Source organism: Nelumbo nucifera, chromosome 1 (genome assembly GCF_055504915.1).
Source record: "Nelumbo nucifera cultivar China Antique chromosome 1, China Antique-T2T, whole genome shotgun sequence".
Taxonomy (NCBI): Eukaryota; Viridiplantae; Streptophyta; class Magnoliopsida; order Proteales; family Nelumbonaceae; genus Nelumbo; species Nelumbo nucifera.
This window is the reverse complement of record NC_142649.1, coordinates 21357961-21382673: the sequence shown is the minus strand read 5'-3', so window position 1 is coordinate 21382673 and position 24713 is coordinate 21357961. Positions and strand designations below refer to the sequence as shown.

General features: G+C 40.6%; 1 pseudogene; it reads left to right on the top strand.

Moving 5' to 3' along the window:
- The first annotated feature begins 21603 nt into the window (after positions 1–21603).
- Positions 21604–24327, top strand: LOC104605822 (putative receptor-like protein kinase At1g11050 pseudogene; annotated as a pseudogene).
- Positions 24328–24713: the final 386 nt, after the last annotated feature.

The window sequence follows — 24713 nt, the reverse complement described above, 5'->3', positions numbered from 1 at the left end:
CTCTTTAATTTGGTATCTCTGTAGTTCTCCTGTAAAATTAATGTTTGGTTTCGTATTATGAGATCTGAATTGTCCTCGTCTCTCTAGCCTAGCCCCTGGTGCGTGTGAATTGCGATACGCCTTCAATGGTTCAAGTATTCTATTTTGAGCAAATCGTTATACCGTTGTTCGGTAAGGCTTTTGATTAAGAGATAAGTAGACTGTAATCCACTTCAGAAATCTGAAATTGCAGTCATCTCCTAGTTTACTAATAGTTCCTTATAAATCGCATTTTGCCCATGAATTTAATATCAATTCACGGGCAAGATTCAATCCACCCTTAGAATTCTTAACTCCACCCTACTGAACTATAAAAACCCCTTTGATTGAAAAGGACTTCTCGGATTCAATAATAAAAGTTGCTTTTTCCAAAGTGAAACAAATCAACTAACTTTCTATTTTTGTTTTTTCAAATTCATCTTCCAAAATGCACTTTCATCAGTTTCATGCCATTAAAGGGGAGCTAGGAGGCGGGATTCAGTGCTAAGAAAATTGTGCTTACACTATTTTCACGTTCCTGAAAATCTTTTTATTTATGGAGAGATGTTCTTAATACACGGCTGAAAAGGACTATACAAACCGTGTGAGCACAATTTTGTAAACACCAAATCCGATTTCAGGAGCTAGAGACTGTAATCGATGAAGAGAAGTTGCCATGAAAACATAAATTGAAGAAGTTCGCATTTGCTAGGATCAGGTGACTATCAATTAAGCCAATGATGGAAATTAATTAAAGGAAAAGAAAAAACAGATGATGTGATGTTTTGAATTTTAAAGAAGGATAAGGTTGTGTAATGTAATCTCTAGGCAATGTTTGGTTTGATGTCGGCAGTGTGTCATCAATGCTAAAAGCCATTTAGGGGGTATTTTCTGGATCTCCTGCCCTCGAGAACTCTGTTCACATCTACCTATAACAAATTATTCTCGTGAATTGGGAACATCTCCGCTGCATAATGTTATGTGGGAGGATGAGATATTCTCTATGTGTAGCTGCGATGTTATGTGGGTAGACATGAGTAGAGTTTGTGTGGGCAGGAGATCCTGACTCCTAAATTAGGCCAATCCAAATATCAAATCCACTTTGAGGTTTTGATTTGTTTTGTTTCTTTTTTTTTAGGGATAGATGCGACGTTATGTGGGTAAACATGAGCAGAGTTTGTGTGGGCAGGAGATCCTGACTCAGATATTAGGCCAATCCAAATATCAAATCCATCTTGAGGTTTTGATCTGTTTTGTTTCTTTTTTTTTTTTAGGGGCGGAGCCAAATGGCCCTCCTATGGTTAAGAAATCCCTATTTGTACTATCCCTCTCCATGTACATTTCCCCCTTCTGCCAAACCCCTACCCCAATGGTTAGCCCCCCAATGCCCTATCCATGTTTATGGTTGATTTGGTGAACAAACTGTTGACCCAAACTATATAATCGTTGAACTGTTTGACTTGTACAATGGTTCACAAGCTGATAATTATTTTTTATAATTTAAATATCTTGTTATATCTATTATTGATAACTATCAATCATATTTTGAATAATAAAAGTTATTTTGAATATTACCATTATTATTTAATTATCAATAATTTTCAATTATTATTATTATTATTATAATATTAATGAAATTACTATAATTAATTACTGAAATGACCATAATCAATGAATAACAGTAATTGTTATTATGATTTAATTATCAATAATTTCTAATTGTTGTTATTTTGTAATTAATGAAATTACAGTAATTTTCAATAATATACAACTTAATGTATTCAAACAAAGCAATCCCAAATCACAAAAGCTATATATATCTCTTTGTTGACCACCCGAAAAATTACCTGCAAAGCTTTTGAAACTTTTCTTGAGGGTGCAAAATCCAAAAGGTTGGACCATGCGGCTTTAGAAATAAACGGAATCCCAAATTCTCAAAGCACCCATTTGATTGAGGTTTGTGGTGAATTTCTGATGGTGCACATAAAATAAAACTTTCACAGCTTTGTTGACGAGATGAGCTGCACAATTAACTCAAGGGACATTGTCAATTACTTTCTGAAATCTTTGTGCAATTCCCTGGTTGTGACTACATTCATACACTTCAACCAGTGGTCTTATTGTCTTGCATGTCATATCTTTCTTTTGCTTGGAAGAGATGTAGCTATCCATTTCAGTTGCAGAAATTTCCACCCCTGGATGATTTCTGGCCTCTTCTAGTGATGAGAATAGTGATTTGAGCCATGCGTCCAATCTAATGGTGTTGAAAATTGGTATGAATTTAAGCTTTCAATTGTGTAATCTAGACCTTGAACAACATCTGAGATCTTTGTGCTGTAAGAAATTAGAGGAAAACATGTAATAACACCTTGAATAATTGAGTCACATCTCAGTGAATATTTTGGTGATTCCAATTTTTTTGAATAGAAGAGGAAAGGATTTGGAACTGTTTATTTTTTGTCAATATTTAGATGATTAATAAAGAAAATTGGATGATACTCGAAAAGCATTTGCATTTTTTCAAATGCCACTTAATGACTAGTTAACGACAAGAATTGGATTGGCACACTTTGAAAGCTCGAATATTAAATTGTCGCATTTTAAGGTTTGAGGACCAAATTGACGAACCAAAAGTAAAGGGTACTAATCGGAAATTTTCCCTTATACAAAATGTAGAGATGGGGATAGTAGCCCAAATGCACATCTCAGTATGCATTGTGAACATCTCAAATAATTATTATAGGGAGCCAGTGAGGCACCAAGAAGGATGATAAAGAGATAGATTAAAGATGCAGAACAAAGACAGCAGCCTTTGGCAATTTTCGATAGATAACTGGGAAATTGGATTTAGTGCTGACAAAACCGTACTCACATCATTCGCGTAGTGCCTTGCAGCGTTGCATTAGGAATATCTCCCTACAAGCATACAAGTATGGGGATATTCTCAATGCATTGGCTGTAAAAGACCGTGCGAATGGTGTGAGCATCAGTTTTGGAAAATTTCGAGATATGCATGTGTGGAGTTTCGTTATAATTCCCTGCATTTAAGAAAGCTGATGTGGCATCAGTTTTGGAAAATTTAGGTTTCTGGAACCGCATTTTTCTGCATGGTCTCATAAAGACAAAATAAGAAATAAGGTCCCAAAAATGAGGGTAAAAGCTCCCAAAAAAGGGCTTAATAACACAACAATGGATTCCAATTGCAGACTCGAGCAGAGGGAACACCGAGTCCACTCCCAGCTCAGATCAGTTTCAGGTCTCAGACCACAGACCTCGGGTTCAAGATCTGAGGAAATCTGCACTGCAACGTACCTGATCACTCGACTTTTAGGTGAACACGGCCCAGTTCGCTTTGGAGACCGAACTGGTTAGGGTTGAATGGTTGGCCCATTTTGACAAAAAATAAAATAAATAAATAATGGGTTATACTGTTTGAACGATTAATCACCCAGATCAGCAATTTATTGACCAAAATCAATAATTTTTTGAGAAATCCTGATTTTAAAGAAAAATGGAACTGATCACTTGACCACTTTCTAGTTTTTCCGTACAATTGAAAAATACCCCTAAATCTATTGTACGGTGCTCCCTAAACAGTATAAAAAAGCTTATTGTCGTTTGGTTCAGAGTTGGAATCGGAATGAATGGGAATGGAATAAATTAAAATGAAATTGTATTAGCAAGGGAAGGGAGCCGGTTTCCGATTCCGCCCTATTAAATTGGCCCTATCCAACCTTCGAGCGTCATATTTGATGGTGCGCAATCCGGTTGGTCCTAACTGTCAACGACCTTGCCTCTGAATGGAGCTACAGGGAGCCTGAAACAGAGAAGATGAGGAAGCTCCGGGGGGAACCCGGTATGAATGCTTCGAAACTCAAGTAAGAATTCTTAGGCAAGATAAAACCAGATGGGGCAAAGTTCACGTACCTTGTTCTTGGGGGTAGAGAGCCTTTTATAGCCACCTTGTGCACTCACTCCTAAGCTTCTGTCAGGTCGGGTATGATTACCTCTAGTCTCCTGTCAGTTCGGGTGTCATCCCCTCTGCTGGACAGAACCGCCACTACTCCCTTTAGTCGGAGCCGTCTCTATGACTGGCGATGAAGGTGGCAGGTGGTGGTGGTAGGTGACCGTTGAAGTGCGGTTGTCAAGCGTCAGATCCCAAGTCAGTCAAGTGCGCCGCCCTTGGATACGGACCTCCTCGGTGTCAGGTATGGTACGTTTGCTCAGTTCGGCGTCCTGGAGGCAAAGTGCCAGAGTGGCGAACGAGGTGAAGTCTTGAGTTCGGATAGGGGAGTGTCCCGAACTGCCATGAGGCGGGCCAGTTCGGGTCACTGCTTTGTGTGGCTCGGGGCCTAAGGGAGAGTTCGGGCTCCTCGTAGGGAGTTCGGGCTCTTAGTAGGGAGGTCGGGCTCCTCGTAGGGAGTTCGGACCACTGATTTCTTCCCTTTGGTGCTTGCGCCCTGGGTGCGCTGTTGTGCCGAGCTGTTTGCCTTTGCCACGTGTTGAGTGATTACGAGGTCGGGCCAAATCTTCCTTCATCAATTGCCCCCACTCCTCGTTTTAAGGGTCTTGCCTTGGTGCGAGGAGTTTGCAAGGTGGCAGGTGGATTTGTCCCGTACTTCGAATCTCGGTTGACTGATAGCGCGAGGTGCGTTGTCAGGGTTAGTTTCTTCGAGCGCCCAGAAGATGGAAGATGCGTCGACCTGCGTATAAATGTTGCCAGACGTGACAGCGCGTGCTTTATTTTAAAATCAAAAAAGCGTGCCGCTGGGATACGTGACAGCAGGCGTCCTTTCAAATTTTGAAAACGTGCCGCTACCGCTTTTAATGTGAGGAGACGTGCGCTGTCGTTCTGTCAGTTTCAGAAAGACGTGCGCCGGCGCTCATGTTAGTATTCTCTCAAAGGCAAGATAAAACCAGATGGCACAAAGTTCACACATCTTGTCCTCGGGGGGTAAAGAGCCTTTTATAACCACCTCGCGCACTCACTCCGAGGCCTCTGTCAGATCGGGTATGATTACTTCTGTGCTTCTGCCAGTTCGGGTGTCATCACCTCTGCTGGGATAGAACTGCCACTGCTCCTTGTCGGAGCCATCTTTGTAACTGGAGATGGCGGTGGCAGGTGGCGGTGGCAGGTGGCCGTTGGAATGCGGGTGTCAAGCGTCAGGTCCCAAGTCAGTCAGGTGCGTTGCCCCAAGATACGGACTCCTTCAGTGTCAGGTATAGTTTGTTCAGTTCGGTGTCCCGGGGGCAAAGTGTTGGAGTGGTGTGCGAGGTGAAGTCTTGATTTCGGATAGTGGTGTGGCCCGAACTGCCATGGGGCAGGCCAGTTCGGGTTGTTGCCCTTTGTGTTCGTAAGGCTCAGGGCCTAAGGGAGAGCTCGGGCTCCTTACTGGGAGTTTGGGCTCCTTGCGGGGAGATCGGACCACTGGTTCCTCCTTTTGGAGCTCGCGCTTTGGCGAGCTGTTGTGTCGAACTGTTGCCTTCACCACATGTTGAGTGGTTACGAGGTCGGGCCAAATCTTCCTTCATCAATTGCCCCCCACTCCTCGTGCTAAGGGTCTTGCCCTAGTGCGGGGAGTTCGCGAGGTGGCGGGTGGATTTGTCCCATACTTTGGCTTGGTTGACTGATAGCGCGAGGTGCGTTGTCAGGATTTTTTGGGTTTCTCGAGCGCCCAAAAGATGGGAAACGCACCGATCTGCCTACAAATGCTGACAGACGTGACAGCGCGTGCCTTATTTCAAAATTCAAAAAAGTGCACCGCTGGGAGACGTGACAGTGCGCGCTTTATTTCAAAATTCAAAAAAGCGCGCCGCTGGGAGATGCGACAGCAGGCGTCTTTGAAGGGTTGAGAGATCCATCGTATGGACGCCCAAAGATTGCAGAATAAGGGGCGAATTTCAAAAATTTTTCTCTCCCTTCAACTGGGAATCACATTCCCTATTTAGAAAATCATATTTTCAAGGATCATTCTTGAACCTTAAACTGAACCAGATCTGAACCAAAAGGAGTAGGAGAGAATTATACCTTATACGGAGAAGTAGTATCTCCCAATGGAGGTGTTCACGCCCAAGGAAGGATCCAAAGACTGCTCCCACAGAATATGGCGCAGTGCAGGATGGAGCAGAATCAACAGTGTTCTTCTCCAAGAACTCTGTCCTTCGCAAGAATCAGCAGGATGGTACGTGAGCACAGCTTCCTTTCAATCCTTTCTCAAAGAACTGATGTCAAGATCCAATCTTGACTTCTCCCACAACTGGAGATCGAACTGGCAAACAGGAAGGAAAAACAGGAAGGCGGCAAGAGAGTATTGGCAGGGTGCAGAATTCTCTCTTCTTGTTTTCAGCACTAAAGGAAATCTGATGTCTGTCTCTCTTAGGTTGCCGCCCCCTTCTTTTGTTAACCTGAAAGATCAGCTCCTAATCCAATTAGGAGCTACTTATCCAAATCATATTTGGATAAGACTTTTCTTTAGGTGATAGGGATAATCCCTTATCTTATCTGCAGATTAGATTAGCTTTCTCCTAATCTCATTAGGAGGTTTCTAGATCTGAATCATATTCAGATCTGGACTCTCTGAGTGGATAGGATTAAGACCCTATCCTATCTACTAATCCATCTCAGAATTCGCCCCTTTAATTAACTAAATAAATAGCCAAATTCGAAATGGGCTTTAGGCCCATTAAGCTTATGTGCTCACTTAACCTTCCTAACTGCTGCCCAGTTGGGCTTCCTTGTATGGCGTGGAACCCAAGCATTGATCTACACATCAGCCACATGGGTTCGGCCCAGCCTTTGTTACAAGGTCTGGCTGAATACACTGTTAAAGACAGTGCACCCCCTGAAACCCATCGAATGGGCTCTATGGGCCCAACACTTACCCTAAGTGGTCCCTGGGCCAAGCCACCTTGTAACACCTAGGGACTGTGGGCAGATGCAAGATTAGCCCATCAGGTATTATCCTCAATGGTCTTACACTTAACCTCTCAGCCCATAATGATCATACACTGCCCGACAAAAGAGGTCCTCTCCCTCGGCTGCAAGGAGCAGTGTTGCACTCTCCACTTATATGGATCCCGGGAATTAAAACCTTCTCGCAAATATTTTAGAAACCATAATATATATACTTTTATATCTCATATAAAACATACTTTGCAAAACAAATGTCAATAGTTGAAATCGGCTACCGGCAGTCTTGGTTTCCATCAATGAGAGTGCATCCCCGATCATTACCCTTGTCCGACAAAGGGGCTGATCCTGTCACTATGATCACCCACTCAGATGAATTCTCGGACAGTCCCAACATACCCAGGTTTTGACCCTCGCTAAGGATCTCACTGAATGGTATGTCAAAGATAGCCCAATCCGACACCTAGTGCAGTATCATAATCGAGTCTAGGGGTTGGGTGCAACTTTCCAGTTTTGCCCATCAATCTCCAAGGTCCAGGGCAATACTGAAAATCTGGTCCAGTTCAAAGATTCAATTAATCCTACACTATATGTGCCTAGGGTCTCACCATGGCAGCTGAGACAGGCCACCCCAACCGACTTGGGGTATGTGCCTAGCACGAATCTCATTAAGTGTCCAGTTTAAGGGTATTACACAGAAACATACCAAGGGAACATGAATCAAATATGCACTTTTATTCATTTACAATAAACTCATAAAGTACATCATTCTGATTGAAGCTAAAGGCATACAAAACTGCCTAACAACTCCCATTTGCACTTAGGTCCAATCAAGTACTAGCCGGAGTCACATGCTTTCCACGTGTTTCTCAAACACTTTCTGTGATAGTGGCTTTGTCAATGGGTCTGCTACATTTTCCGCTGACGCTACCTTCTGAATCAGGACGTCCCCTCTACCAACAATCTCTTGCAGTACGTGGTACTTCCTCTCGATGTGCTTCGACTTCGAGTGAGCTCATGGCTCCTTAGCCTGAGCAATGGCTCCATTGTTGTCACACAACAATGGGATGGGTGATGTGCTGGACGGAACTACTCCCAACTCGTGAACGAACTTTTTCATCCACACGGCTTCTTTGGTAGCCTTACTTACGACAATGTACTCGGCCTCGGTCGTGGAGTCTGCAGTGGACCCCTGTTTGCTGCTTTTCCAGCAAACAACACACGATCATATCCTGAAAACATATCCAGATGTAGACTCTATCATCTGGGTCTGACTGGAAAATGGCATCTGTATACCCTTGGATCTGTAGTGAGCTACCATCGAATACTAGACAAAACTCTTTTGTCCTTCGAAGGTACTTAAGTATGTTTTTCACAGTAGTCCAATGCTCCTGACCTGGGTTGGCCTGAAATCTGCTTACTACACTCACTGCCTGAGCTATGTCAGGACGAGTGCATAGCATGACATACATGATGCTCCCTATGGCTGAGGCATAAGGAACGTCTTTCATGCCATCAATCTCCTCAGAGGTCTTGGGAGACATCTTCTTGGAGAGAGTGACTCCGTGCCTGAAAGGAACATTTCCTTTCTTGGAGTTTTCCCTGCTGTATCTCTTGACTATTTTGTCAATGTAAGCAGATTGGGATAATCCTATTGTCCGCTTCGATCTATCTTTATAGAGTCAAAGACCCAGTATATAGGAGGCTTCTCCAAGATCTTTCATGGAGAATTGTTGTGATAGGCATACTTTCACCGTAGTTAACATTCCTACATCATTCCCAATGAGTAGAATGTCATCTACATACAGAACCAAGAAGGTAACCTTATCTCCACTGTACTTCCTGTAGACACAGGGTTCATCTGGATTCTACTCGAAGTCAAACGATTTGACAGCTGAGTTAAAACGGATGTTCCAACTTCTAGAAGCTTGCTTAAGTCCATAAATGAATCTGTTAAGTTTACATACCATGTTTTCCTATCCTGCAGCAATGAAGCCTTGCGGTTGCTGCATATAGATATCTTCAGTAAGATCTCCATTCAGGAATGCAGTTTTGACATCCATTTGCCAAATCTCATAATCATGGTATGCTGCTACAGCTAGCAGGATCCTAATGGATTTAAGCATGGCCACAGGCGAAAATGTTTCCTCATAATCGATGCCCTCTTTCTGAGTGTACCCTTTCACCACCAGACGAGCTTTGAAGGTTTCAACCTTACCATCGGGGCCCTTCTTCCTCTTGTAAATCCATTTGCAACCGATTGCTTTTACCCCGGAGGGCGGATCTACTAGAGTCCAGACTCCATTGGTCTCCATTGAGTCCATCTTTGCTCCCATGGCCTCCACCCAGTTCTGGGAATCTATGTCCAACATAGCTTCCGCATAAGTTACGGGATCCTCCTCACTAGTCAAGGTTTCCACCAGGTAACTATCCTGGTCATAACCATAACGGACTGGTGGCCTGGATACCCGAGTGGATCTTCTAGGTTGGTCACTACCTGGAACTTGTGGGACATCTTCCATTGCTCCTGAGCTCTCCTCATCAAGAACAACTTCTTGACGATGGGTGTATAGGATATAATTGGTTTCCAAGAATTGTGCATTTCGACTGCAGAACACTTTCTGCTCACTTGGGTCATAGAATAGATAGCCTATAGAGCCTTTTGGGTAGCCTACAAATAGGCAATAACTGGTCTTGGATTCCAACTTGTCTGCACTCGTTCTTTTAACGTGTGCTGAACAACCCCAAATCTTCAAGTGTCTGACACTTGGTTTCTTTCCGGTCCAATGTTCATATGGAGTATTCGGAGCCGATTTGGTTGGAACCCGATTCAGCACATAAATCGCAGTCTCTAATGCATAACCCCAAAAGGATGTGGGTAACTCTGAGTGTATGAGAAGCGACCGGACCATATCCAATAAGGTCCTATTCCTCCTCTCTGAAACACCGTTAAGTTGTGGTGTAGCAGGAGGAGCTAATTGTGATACTATCCCATTGTCCATTAAGTAGTCCCTGAATTCGTCAGAGAGATACTCGCCACCTCGATCTGATCGAAGGGCTTTAATTTCTCTCCCTAACTGTTTCTCGACCTCTTGTCTAAACTCTTTGAACCTTTCAAAGGATTCAGACTTGTGTCTCATTAGGTACACGTAACCATATCGTGAAAAATCATCTGTGAAGGTGATGAAATACACGTGTTGATTTCGTGTCCTAACACTCAGGGGACCACATACATCAGTATGTATTAGGTCAAGTGTGCCTATACATCTTTCAGGCTTACCGTTAAATGGTCGTTTCGTCATCTTGCCTTGTAGGCAAGGCTCACAAGTGGGAAGATTTTCTACAGTTAGAAAATCCAAAGGACCATCCTTTACCAACCTTGTGATTCGGTCAACACCGGTGTGGCCAAGTCGGTAATGCCACAGACACGTGAGATTAACTGTTTCACGGGCTCTCTTCTTGGGGATTTCAGCCGACGTAGTTTCGGTTATGTTAGTTTCTAGAGAAGGATGTAGAACATAGAGACCGTTCTCCAGTTCCCTGTATGCGATGAATCTGTTGTTTCTTTTAATAGTAATCGTATTACTAAAGAAGACAGAATAACCATCTGTACACGGTTTTGAGACAGAAATCAAATTTCTCCTTAAATTTTGTACATAAATTCAATCTTTTAGTACAATTATTTCTTCTTTAAAAAATAACTCCACGGTTCCTATGGTCGCGGCTGCAACGGTTGTAGTAGTCCCCAAGTAGAGTGTGACTTCTCCTTCACTCAGCCTTCTGCTTACCTTGAACCCCTGCAATGAGTTACACGCATGAGTTGAAGCCCCGGAATCAATACACCAGGACGCAGAAGCTACCAACAAATTGGTTTCTATAACACAAGTTTCAAAGTTACCTTTCTTGGATTGCAGGTAGGCAGGACAATTCCTTTTCCAATGGCCGGTCTTCCTGTAGAAGTGACAGGCATCCGATGCTTTGTCTTTCTTCTACTTCTTGCTCTTAGTGGCTTTCTTCTGAGGCTTCTTTGCCTTCCTTTTTCTCTTGCCTGTCTTGCCAGCTTCAACAAGAATGGCTACAGGTTCATCCTTTCTAATCAGTTCTTCAGCTCTTTGCAACATATTGCTGAGCTCTTGCAAGCTAACATTCAGCTTGTTCATTTTATAGTTCATGATGAACAGATTAAAGGAAGGAGGCAAAGAATTAAGGATAACATCTATCTGGGTTGCAAGGTCCAGCTCAGATCCAAGAGCCTCCAGTTCGTTGATATATCCCATCATCCAAAGACAATGATCGTGAACTTGTTGGCCCTTGGACATTTGTGCGGTCATGAACTGTTTTAAGACCTTTTGTCGAGTAGAACGATTATGCTCTTCATACATTGTCCTGTATCGGGTTGTCCAAGGAGGCAATGATGTAACACCGGGCAAGGAAGTTTTTCTCCTCCCATTCTTGATAGTCTCTCCTTCGGGCCTTAGAAGCCCTATCACCCGGACGCTCCGGGGCAAGATTCTTTGCCACTTTGTCTAGCTTTTCAGAAGCTAGGACCAGCATAAAGTTCCTGTACCAGTCAGCATAGTTTGGGCCCTTCAACTTGTTGTCATCAAGCAGTTTTGCAAATGATCCGTTTGCCATTTTCAGATAAAAGAGCAAACATCAGTCCACAACCTAATTTTATTCATGTTCATTTCATAGATATGGATTTTAATCTAAGTTCCATTTCCATTTATTCGTCTCTGAGATTTCCCTCCTTTCTCAGTGACGGAGACTACGGGTTGTCTCTGGAAATGTGGGAAATCACATAGGGTACATGGAGCCAACTGTTTCAGCTGCATAACCCCACCACCTTTCTGTGAAGGATCATATCCACTCATCATATGAGTTTTCCCTTTGGCCTCTGTCAGACAAGGTTCAGAGCCGTTTTCAGGTAAACCTTTCTGTCCAGTGAGTGCTTACCCATCATATTCATGAATGCCAAGGTACCGTGAGAGAGTTCCCATTTTCTGGTGAAGCCCCTCCCACATCGGTCTATGACACCCCTATCATCTAATGAAACACTCAGACAAGCCCAATAGCAAATGGATAGCCCATTTTCTGGTGCATTTCCTCATTACTGAAGGACTCATCCTCATGCTAATGATGGAAGGCTTTTAGAGAGTTCATCATATGAATCTCCCTATCTCATGCACTCATATTAGCCGGAGGGAACAATTAATTTCGCCCTAGTTCTTATTTTAGGTCAAACCAAAGTGGCTCCCACTGACTTTCATAAAGCCAGATTTCAGTGGGCCTAAATCAGCTAGGGTTCCGCACGTAACCTCTTGATGAGGTGTGGGGCCCACCACTGAGGGAGGTCATCCAATGACCAAAAGGGACACCATGGCAATGATGTGCATTCAGCCATGGTGTGCGCAAGAGCCACTGTCGATGGAGCATGGTCCAAGTACTTATGGCCCATGTACGTAGCACATCACACATCCATACATCACATGCAGGGATAAATTGATCAATCAATTAATCATCTGTAAGGCCCATTTGAAGCCCATTTTAAATCCATAATATTAACTATTAATATTATCTAGGTATACGGGCCGAATGGTTCAACCCATATAGCTTTAAATGTCAAGTGGGCTTTTAGCAGTTTTAACCTTTTAAAACTGGGCCTTTACAGGTTGGGCCGAATTAACCATTTAATTAAACATCAATCCTCAGACCCATTAGTGGGAAAATTAGGGCTGACTTTCAGCCTTGATTAAACCCTAGATTCGGTCCAAACAATTTGAACCAATCTTGGTTCGAATGGGTCTAGGGTTTGATCTTTAATTAAATCTTTAATTGAAGAAAATAATCTGAAATTAAATACTGATAAAAGAAAAACAAGAATCAGTCAATCAGGGCTGTTCGCACAATCCATCCTGCAAAACAGAGGTTAGATCACAGAATGCAGTTTCACAAACTGCAAATCGCAGATAGCGATTCTCCCATCTACAAAATCTCCTTCTCTGCAAAATCTCCTTTTCTGCGCCACCATCTTCGATCCAAAATAAAATAAATAGAAATCTTATTTCTATTAATAATTACATCAGATCGAATACCTATACATTGAGTCTAGAAAATAAAAAAAAATACAGACCAAAATAATTCAAGAACTGCAAAATCACAGGTTCCCTGTGCAAACCAAGAATTCGATCTCCTCTTGTACGAACAACCCATAAATCAAGAAAATCATAAAGAACAATTCTAAATAATAATCAGATTTATGTAAATTTAATTTCAGATTATCTGCGCAAATCGGGTAGAACACCTTCTGCCCATTTGCGCAAGTTCAGATCTGAAACAAACTGGTTCAAGATTTGAACCATGGCTCTGATACCACTGAAGGGTTGAGAGATCCATCATATGGACGCCCAAAGATTGCAGAATAAGGGGCGAATTTCAAAAATTTTTCTCTCCCTTCAACTGGGAATCACATTCCCTATTTAGAAAATCATATTTTCAATGATCATTCTTGAACCTTAAACTGAATCAGATCTGAACCAAAAGGAGTAGGAGAGAATTATACCTAATACGGAGAAGTAGTATCTCCCAATGGAGGTGTTCACGCCCAAGGAAGGATCCAAAGACTGCTCCCACTGAAGATGGCGCAGTGCAGGATGGAGCAGAATCAATAGTGTTCTTCTCCAAGAACTCCGTCCTTCACAAGAATCAACAGGATGGTACGTGAGCACAGCTTCCTTTCAATCCTTTCTCAAAGAACTGATGTCAAGATCCAATCTTGACTTCTCCCACAACTGGAGATCGAAATGGAAAATAGGGCGGCAAGAACAGGAAGGCGGCAAGAGAGTATTGGCAGGGTGCAGAATTCTCTCTTCTTGTTTTCAGCACTAAAGGAAATCTGATGTTTGTCTCTCTTAGGCTGCCGCCCCCTTCTTTTGTTAACCTAAAAGATCAGCTCTTAATCCAATTAGGAGCAGCTTATCCAAATCATATTTGGATAAGACTTCTCTTTAGGTGATAGGGATAATCCCTTATCTTATCTGCAGATTAGATTAGCTTTCTCCTAATCTCATTAGGAGGTTTCTAGATCTGAATCATATTCAGATCTGGACTCTCTGAGTGGATAGGATTAAGACCCTATCCTATTTGCTAATCCATCTCAGAATTCGCCCCTTTAATTAACTAAATAAATAGCCCAGTTTGAAATGGGCTTTAGGCCCATTAAGCTTATGTGCTCACTTAACCTTCCTAACTGCTGCCCAGTTGGGCTTCCTTGTATGGCGTGGAACCCAAGCATTGATCTACACATCAGCCACATGGGTTCGGCCCAACCTTTGTTACAAGGCCTGGCCGAATACACTGTTAAAGACAGTGCACCCCCTGAAATCCATCGAATGGGCTCTATGGGCCCAACACTTACCCTAAGTGGTCTCTGGGCCAAGCCACCTTGTAACACCCAGGGACTGTGGGCAGATGCAAGATTAGCCCATCAGGTATTATCCTCAATGGTCTTACACTTAACCTCTCAGCCCATAATGATCATACACTGCCCAACAAGAGAGGTCCTCTCCCTCGGCTGCAATGAACAGTGTTGCACTCTCCACTTATATGGATCCCGGGAATTAAAACCTTTTTGCAAATATTTTAGAAACCATAATATATATACTTTTATATCTCATATAAAATATACTTTGCAAAACAAATGTCAACAGTTGAAATCGGCTACCGGCAGTCTTGGTTTCCATCAGCGAGAGTGCATCCCCGATCATTACCTTTGTCCGACATAGGGGCTGATCCTGTCACTGTGATCACCCACTCAGATGAATTCTCGGACAGTCCCAACATACCCAGGTTTTGACCCCTGCTAAGGATCTCACTAAATGGTATATCAAAGATATCCCAATCCGACACCTAGTGCAGTGTCATAATCGAGTCTAGGGGTTGGGTGCAACTTTCCAGTTTTGCCCATCAATCTCCAAGGTCCATGGCAATACTGAAAATCTGGTCCAGTTCAAAGATTCAATTAATCCTACACTATATGTGCCTAGGGTCTCACCATGGCAGCTGAGATAGGCCACCCCAACCGACTTGGTGGCACCACAGTGTCAACCTTGTCAGGATATGTCTCCCCAGACCAACCCACTGGATGTGAACATTTCTAAACTAACACGAGTCTCATTAAGTGTCCAGTTTAAGGGTATTACACAGAAACATACCAAGGGAACATGAATCAAATATGCACTTTTATTCATTTACAATAAACTCATAAAGTACATTATTCTGATTGAAGCTAAGGGCATACAAAACTGTCTAACAGTCTTTTCAAATTTGAAAACGTGCCGCTGCCGCCTTTAATGTGAGGAGACGTGCGGTCAGTTTCGAGAGACGTGTGGCCGGTCACGTCTTGGTCTTAGGAGACGTGCGATCAGCGCGACTGCGGGCCGTCAGATTAGCTTTGATCTGTGCCGTTGATTCTTGATTACTGTGGGTATAAATAGTGGGGGACCCCAGTTGCTTTTGTCACTTCTACGCTTTGCTTCTTGAGCTCACGTCCAAGTTTCAGCTCGCGTTCAAGCCTTTTGTTCGCCTTCAAGGTCTTTTGCTTGTGTTCAAGTTCCCGTAGTCCGTTCAAGCATTTTTCCGGATGAGTACTTTCCTGGAATCCATTTTCTCTCCCCGATGTCTAGCTCGGATAGCTCAGACGGTTCTTCAAGTGGGTCAGATGCAGGTTCTACGAATTGAGTTGCATCCCCTGATGGTCCTAGCGAACCGGAGGTAGAGCTCGAGGAAGAGTTCGAATCCGTAGGTCGAGTCACCTCGGGTAGCTTGGCGTCCACCTCTTGTCGAGGTCGGACGTTAGACAAGTTCGGTCCCTCGACCATGATGCCTGAGGGGCTCCAATCCCTTATTACCTATTACAACTTGCCTGGGGAGTACGCCTACTACGTACTCGGGTAGCTTTCCTTGGGAACACGGTCCTGAAGAGATCGTGATATTCCGGGAGCAGCTCGCTGTGGGGCTGCGACTGCCTTTCCATCCCCTCCTTGTGTTCATAAGGCTCAGGGCCTAAGGGAGAGCTCGGGCTCCTTACTGGGAGTTCGGGCTCCTTGCGGGGAGTTCGGACCATTGGTTCCTCCTTTTGGAGCTCGCGCCTTGTCGAGCTGTTGTGCCGAACTGTTGCCTTTGCCACGTGTTGAGTGGTTACGAGGTCGGGCCAAATCTTCCTTCATGACTTATCTCCTAAATTATCTCTAATTCTTATTTATCCTATCCCCCACATTTCATCTATATTTATCGAAAGAAAGTTTGAATTAAAAAAATTAATAATCATTTAAATATTATAATAAAATTATGTAATAACTTTAAAATATTTATTAAAAACACAAAAGTATCATAGATTTAAAAATATTCATATTTTAATAACTAATTATAATATTATAAATTATTCAAATAATAAAAATTTAAAATTAAAAAATATTATTTAAAATTTTCAATAACTAAATATTATATAACAAAATATTTAATATTATGTAATAACATTAAAATAAATAAAATTTAAATATTTAAATAACAAAATATTTAACATAAATAAATTTTAAATAGTTAAAATAACAAAATTATGTAATAAACTTAAAAATTATATTAAAATTAGAAAATTGTTATAATAGATTTCATAATATTTAAATTAATAATAATTTTATATTTTACAAAATTCATAAAAAAATTATGTAATAATAGTATCACTTATAACTTTATGGATTATGAAATTCAACAAATAATTAATATTTAAATAACTAAATAATGATATTATTTAAATAGATAAATAATATTGTAAATAACTAATTTTAAATATTTCAATTATTAAAAAAAGTAACTAAATACTATTTAAATATTATTTAAAAACAAATAAAATATATTAAATTAAGAAATTATGCTACAACGTTATAAATTTTATCAAAAATATGAAAATAATTATAATAGATTTAATACTTTTTATAATAATAATATAACATATAAATAATTTAATTTTTTTAAATATTATTTAAATAATGAAGAAATGGATTAAATAATTTAGAGTATTGAAGCTTTCAAATAACAAAAATAGGTAATCACTTTCAAAAAATGTGTTTAATAGATATTAAAATATAATAATAATTTCAATTATTGATACACTAATAATAAAAACATCATTTCACATATATCAGTTAATAATTCTAGAAAATAACTTTCAAAAAATTGATATTTATTAATATATATTTATATATATATATACTAAAATTTATATTTATTGGAGATTGAACCATTGCTATTTATTAGAGATTAAACTATTAGTGTAGCTAAAATTAGGAGTGTTCACGGCTTGGTTCGGTTCAGTTGTAGGTTGTTTGGCCAACCAAATTGACTTGGTTGGGTTGGGGAGTTAGTCACCCGAAACCAACCAACCATTTACTAAAAACCAGCCAACTTGGGTTATAGTAGTTTGGGTCAATTTTCAATTTGGTTGGTTGGTTTAAAAGATTCAAACTTAAAAAATTAAATTTCAAAATTATAGTGGTATTATTACAAATTAAAATAAAAAATTTAAATTTACAATATAAAATGTTTTAGACTAAGGAATATAGGAATTTTCCCACTTACCCATATTAAAAATTATATTTAATATATAAGCATATATGGTCAAGTTGGTTTAGTTTTTTTCGATTTACAAATGGCCAAACTGAAATTGACACGACCTGGTTAGGTTGGGAAATTGTTGAACCGAAGCCCACTAAAAATACTAGAAAATTGACTTACTCAAGTCAAGTTAGGTCGTGTTGGTCGGTTTCACTAGTTTGATGAACAACCTAATTGAAATTAATTATTATTATTTTTGTATTATAAAAAATTATTAAAAGCAATATATAAAATATAACTAATTATTATATATTTAAAAGGTTAAAATATAAAATAATTGTCTACTCGTATGTGCTTTCATTGTTTATATTTCTCTTAACAAAGCTTGTACATCGCACAGGTCCTTGTTAGGTACAACTTGAGTGGGTTGGGCCCGATTGAGGATCAATCCAATTCTAAGTCTCAAACCTCAAGCTCAAGCTTGGTCCAATTCAAGGTTAAGCCTGATTTTACCAACTTAGGCCCAACTCAACCTTAACTAAGAATCTCGGGCTTAGGGATGATAATTTCTAGTACCCGGTGGGTATCCACCACTACCTATCTCAACGGTTTTTTTTTTTTAATGAAGGACGGGTTTTGGGTCAAGTTGGTTTTTGGGATTCTACAACCCATACATTACGGGTAGGGTACAGTATTAGGCTAAACCCCCCCCCCCCCCCCCCCCCCCCCCCCCCCCCCTCAAACTATAGATTGTTGGAAAGCATATAAACTTTATATACTAGGTGTTCAATTTAATAATATTTTGAATTAGATGTAAAGGATAATTGATAGTTTATGTGTTCTTTTACATCTTAATCAAATAATTGGAAATTTTGTTGTTTATTTGTGTTATTTTAATTACTTATTTAATGCTTCTATATAATAAGAAATTATATGTGGGTTTTAAACCCAACCCACCCCTACCCTTCAATATGGGGAGGGTTTTGCATTTTCATGTGTGGGGAGGGTTTGTATTCTCACAACCTAACCCACTAGGCGGGTAAAATCTAGAATTTACAAAACCCTCCCCAAACCCACTCTGTTGCCATCCCTGCTCATATATATATCATGAAATATTGGGCAAACTTAAATTGCATCGGATCAATACTCAAGACCTCAACCTAAGCCCATCTTAAAGTTCAAAAACTCAAACCCAACCTATGCAAAAGCTTTGATTGAATCGGGTCTAGTTTGAATTGGGTACACCCAACTTGCACCCCTATCTCTATTGCCTGAAATTCTTTCAACAAAGCTCGTACATCTCACGGGTTCTGCTAGTTTTACATATAAAAAACAAAAACTATATAACATAATATAATATAAGTTTGATTAAACTCGTGAGTCTCAACTTCATTGGGTTCAAGTCCATTCAAAACTTAACAAATGTTCATACACCCCAACCTACTGTCACAATAAAGACATCCTACCTAGTTATGCATTTGGACTCGTAAAATGGATGCCTTATGATTAACTCAATTAGGAATTAATTGGAAAGATAAACCCTGTACCAGATTGGTGAACTGCAAATAAAGGCAATCATCATTAACTTGGGCATTTTACAGAACTACTTTAATTTTATAAAACCTATATCCCTTCTGAAAAATGTATTGATTTTTTAAACCAAAAAGAGGAATGAACAGCTTCCTCCCCATCACCCTTGAATTCGGATCTTCTCCTCATAGAGCGCGCCAAATACGAATCTCACAGTGTATCGCAGCTGTGCATTGGAAACATCTTCCCATGAATGGTCATATCAAGTACCGGAGATATTCTCAATGCATGGTTGTGATGCACTGTGGGGTTGGTGTAAGGTGCACTGTGTGAGGAGCAGATCTGATCTCATCACCCCTACCTTTTACTTAAAACATTATCAGTTTTGTTTTTCAGAAAAAAAAAAAAAAGAATTGCAATATAGATAAAATCAATACATTTTTACTGATGCAGGAGTATTTTTTGAAAAACAAAATCATACACATTGATGAACATCCCTAAATCTATTAGGCTCTAAGGTTGTGTTTGGTTTGAAGGAAAAAGTAGGGAAAGGAAGGGAAAGATAGAAAAACCTTTATAAACCTTGTATAGGTTTCCCTACCTTTCCTTACCTTTTCCTTCGAACCAAACATAGCCTAAATGGTTTTTTATTTTGTTTTGATAATTAACCAGCTTGGGGGAAGATCCCACCCAAAAAACAGTTACCATTTTTCGATTATCATATATATATTAATTTTAATTTTATTATACTATTTTATTCCGATTTTATCATATTTTTTCAATTTCTAGTCTATCTTGTTAATTTATTTATTTTTATTCTTTTCAATTTAAAAAACAAAGTCATGCAGACAACGACCCGGACACAGCACAGGACCACCTGCCATGGGCCATGCCGGGCTCCCTTTTGAGGTGTTCTGGGCCAGGCAGGCACAACACATGCTACTACAATGTGGGCGGCGAACATTACACCTCTAGTTGGTAGGATTTCTAATTTGTTGTCACAGAAACTTGTGATCAAATCCCACTGTGTGACTGCCAACTTTGTTGTTTTGGGGAGCTAATGGGATGAACTTACATCCATCCTGTTAGTTCGGGGCCTTCGGGCATATGTTATTGCGCTTGGTTGTAGTGTAAATTTAGTTGCACTGATGCATAATTATAGTAGTGCAAATAATTTGAGAGCAAATTTTAATTTATTTTTGTTTCAAATTTTATCCTTTTCTCTGTTTGATTGCAATACAAATTACGTAAAATAACACCTATAGCAGAATAAAATAAAACCCAAAACAAAATTAAACCAAAATTTACATTTTTATCATTTACACTTTTATATATTTGTATTAATACAAATAAAATTGTACTGCAACCAAACACAAACATGAACCTGTGGATGCGTGGTGCTCCTACATTGTGTGAGGAGCCACGCTGTGAGGAATAGATCCAAATTCCTCTACAAAGGCGAAGTGTTGTTAGTTAAACCAAGGTTGTGTTGAACATATGTACTTGAAATTCCATATAAGTGCATAGGCACTTTGACTTTACCATAAGAAATTCCATATAAGTGCATACAAATGCACTAGTTTTATTTATAATCCTTGTTTCAGTTTCATTGGAGTTACACAATGAAGGGGGGAGGTAGCCCATCCCTCATCCTCTCAGTCCACCAACCCTTTTTAGTAGGTAGGGGTGGATTTGAGTCAAGCAAGTAGAATATCTATTTGAGTTCTGCTTGCTAGGAAAAATAAAAAGAAAAGAAAAAACATGAGGCTCAAGTTTAAGCTCAATCTCAAATTTGAGTTACAGACTTGAGCTTGAATTTGGTTTGAGTCGAAAGGCCATATGTTGAATTCCGCGGCTTGAGATTAAATCAAGCTATAGACTTGAGTTTGAATTCGGCTCAAGTCAAAAGCTCATATGTTCAAGCTCAGCAGCTCGAACTCGACTACAAGCCAAGCTTCATATAAAAAATAAAAATTTATACATATAAAAAATTATTTTTTATTTTAGATATAAAAATTAAAAATTTTAAAAATTATTTATTATCATACATATAAAAAATAAAAATATATAATATAATACAATATAATATAAGGTCGATTAAACTTACAAGCCTCACGAACTAGGCTTTATTTTATTGGGTACAATTCCATTCAGAACCTAACAAATGTTCAACCGAAATGATAAATCTATAAATATAAATGTATGTGTATATCACACAGGATGTTTTTCCAAAGCATGACAATTATATCCTATAATGCAAATGATGATGCCAAAACTGAATTGATTTCAGGTAGAAAAGTCAGGTCAATCCAAACCAAACCAGAAAGCTTCAAGTTGTGTTAGGGTTAGGGTTGGGGGTTAAAGAGCTTGGGATTCAAGTTGGATCCACAACCCAACCTAACCCGGCCCAATCTTCACTTCTTTTGTCAACCTAGAAATAACGAGGAAGAGAAGAGGAAATGAAGTCAACTAAGGAAGTCTAGTCTATTTGTTTTTTTGTCCTGGATTCATTGTCTCGTGCATCCACTTCCTCCATCTCAAACCAGAACTATATTTAATCAGATCTAACCACAGCGAGAGAGAGAGAGAGATGGGTTCTGAATTGTTGGTTCTGTTAGTTGTTCATCTATTAGGTACCACCAGTGCAATCTCAGACGCCGCCGGCAGGATCACTTCGTGCCCCATGGACATGGGCTATGTGCAGAGAATTCCATGGGACACCTCAACATGCTCTAGCTACCCAAGGAACATGGCCAACTGCTGCCAGACGCTTCTCAGCCTCTTCGGCATCGCCCTTGCTGTACGCCTCAAGGAGATCTCGCTCTTCCATCTCCCCGACATCCCCACTTCCTCTACTTGCATTGCTGACTTCCAGTCCCAACTCAACTTTCTGTCTCTCTCTTCCAATCTCACCTCAGTCTGCTTCAACGATCCAAGCCATTTTGTAGAAGGCCACCCACTTTGTGCAGGTATCAGGACCAAGCAAGATTGGGTTGACAGGCTTGGGCCCTCCACTGCACTCGACACAGCATGCCGACCGGATCTCACTTCTGGCACCGCCTGTCATGCCTGCCTTACTGCAGGGTTGAAGGTTCAGAAAAAGTTAGTTTCGATTGATGGCAACATAGGACATGCTCTTGATTGCTTTAATTTCACAGTTCTCTATGCTGCTGCCTTTGCAAATGACTATGCCCCCGAGAGCACTCGTGCTGCCTGTATATTTGGGCTGCCACTGGCCTCATCTGAGGATTCAGAGGAGCTCTTGGCTCTTGTATCCGCCTTGGCTGGTGGTGCAGTGGTTGTTGCACTTATGTCTTGCATATTGGGCTTATGTTTTTGGTTCAACATGGTTTCAGGCGATATCAGTGTCAAGTCTAAGTTGGAGAAAATATCCAGGCGCAGAGTGAGACCCAATACAGTGTCAATATGGTTCAAAATTGGTGAGCTTGAGAAGGCCACAGATAACTTCTCACAGAAGAATTTAATTGGGCGTGGCGCGTTTGGAGTTGTCTATAAGGGCACCTTATCGAATGGAACTCCTGTTGCTGTGAAGAAGATCATAGAATCAGAATTTCAAGGGGATGAAGAATTCTGCAATGAAGTTCAGATCATTAGCAACTTGAAGCACCGGAGTCTTGTCCCACTCAGAGGCTGTTGTGTGGTTGATGAGGATGTTGATGAAGAGAAAGGAAAACAGAGGTATCTCGTGTATGATTACATGCCCAATGGCAGCCTTCATGATCATCTCTTCTATCCATTCAACAACCAGATGAACAGAAGCAGAAGGCAGCCTCTCAGTTGGCCTCAAAGGAAGAACATAATCTTCGATGTGGCCAGGGGTCTTGCCTACCTGCACTATGGAGTGAAGCCTGCAATATATCACAGAGACATCAAGGCTACCAACATACTCTTGGATGCAGATATGAGGGCAAGAGTTTCAGACTTTGGACAGGCCAAGCAGAGCAGAGAAGGAGAGCCTTATCTCACCACCAGAGTTGCTGGTACACATGGCTACTTGGCCCCAGAGTATGCCCTCTATGGGCAACTGACTGAGAAGAGTGATGTTTACAGTTTTGGGGTGGTTGTTCTGGAGATAATGAGTGGAAGGAGAGCACTTGACACATCCTCAGAGTCTCCCCGAACCTTCTTGATTACAGACTGGGCATGGTCACTGGTTAAAGCAGGACGGATAGAAGAAGTTCTGGATGCATCACTTCTGAGACATGACAATTCCACTAGACCCTACCCCAGGGGGATCATGGAGAGGTTTGTGCTGGTGGGAATTCTGTGTTCTCATGTCATGGTGGCTCTGAGGCCAACCATCTTGGAAGCACTCAAGATATTAGAAGGAGACATTGAGGTTCCTCCAATTCCAGATAGGCCATTTCCACTGGGCTACCCATCTGGCCATCTGGCCATCTATCCACAACAATGAGAAAACTTTAAGAAAATTGTCCCTCATGAGTGTCCTTACTGCTTAAACCCTAGAGACATAGAAAGCTTGTATGGTTCACAATTTGTACATATTTGTAAAGAGCAAAACAACACTATCAGAAACCAAGAAAAAGAAAAAATGGGTTTGGTTTTCAAAACCATCAAAACATGAACGCTGTGGCTCCAATACCGGCCAACTCCAACTGCCATACTAGCTTGAGGACAATCACAGCCCATGGGAATTTATTCTTATGTTCTTTAGGCTCAGTTTGGAAGGAGTACAAATACAAATGTGTAGAATGCAAAATCATTGTATTTTGTATTATTTTGTATGCATTTGCACTGTATAAATTTGTATTTGTACTCCTTCCAAATTGAGTCATAGTTCGATGGGAGTGATGCTTTGTTGGAAAATGGGGTCACTGTAACTTTGGAGGAGAAGCTATGAGGCGCGTCTGAAGACATTGCCTTTAGAACTTTATTTGCCCCCACTAAATTTCACTGAGTTTGCTGTTGGGTTACAAACAAATCTGTTCTCAGGATACAACAGAGCCTTGGGCGAGAATCTACAACGAGCAAAATTGAAGAATCTCCAGAGAAACCTTCTGTGAGACTGCAGTAGACCGGACTGATAGAGAGAAAGAGAGTGAATTTTGAAAATGTGTGTTTTTGAAGTCTGATTCATGCTCCTTAAATAGTTTATGAAGACGTATGAAGAAAAGGTAGGTGCTGGTTTAGAGAATGCACCTTGAATAGTCACAATTTCAAACATTGTAACTGTTTAAAAAGTAGTTAATAGTTACTGACTGTTAATTTTGAATTGTGCCACTTGATCACACCCGATCGAATAGTGACCGTTGATTTCATCAACGATGATCAATGGTCAGCATCGCACCAAAAACAAAGCCGCCCTTCGCGAGCCACGTGAAGTGCGAGCAAAGTGTGCCTCTAAAGCGCCTCATTGCACCGCACACACGCGCTCACATGCGTGCACGTGCGTTGCGCGGTATCAAACCCCCATACTCTCCTCTACTATTTCTAAGGAGTGTAAATCAGCTCCTATTAAGATACTGAAAATAAAGCTTATAATTTTCCAATGTGGGACAAGTTCAAAACTGGGTTTTGTAAGAGAAAAGCTAATTTTTCAATCAAGTGTGTAGGTGCAATTTCTCATGTAATTGACCAGTCAAACCCATTGGATTTAATCTCT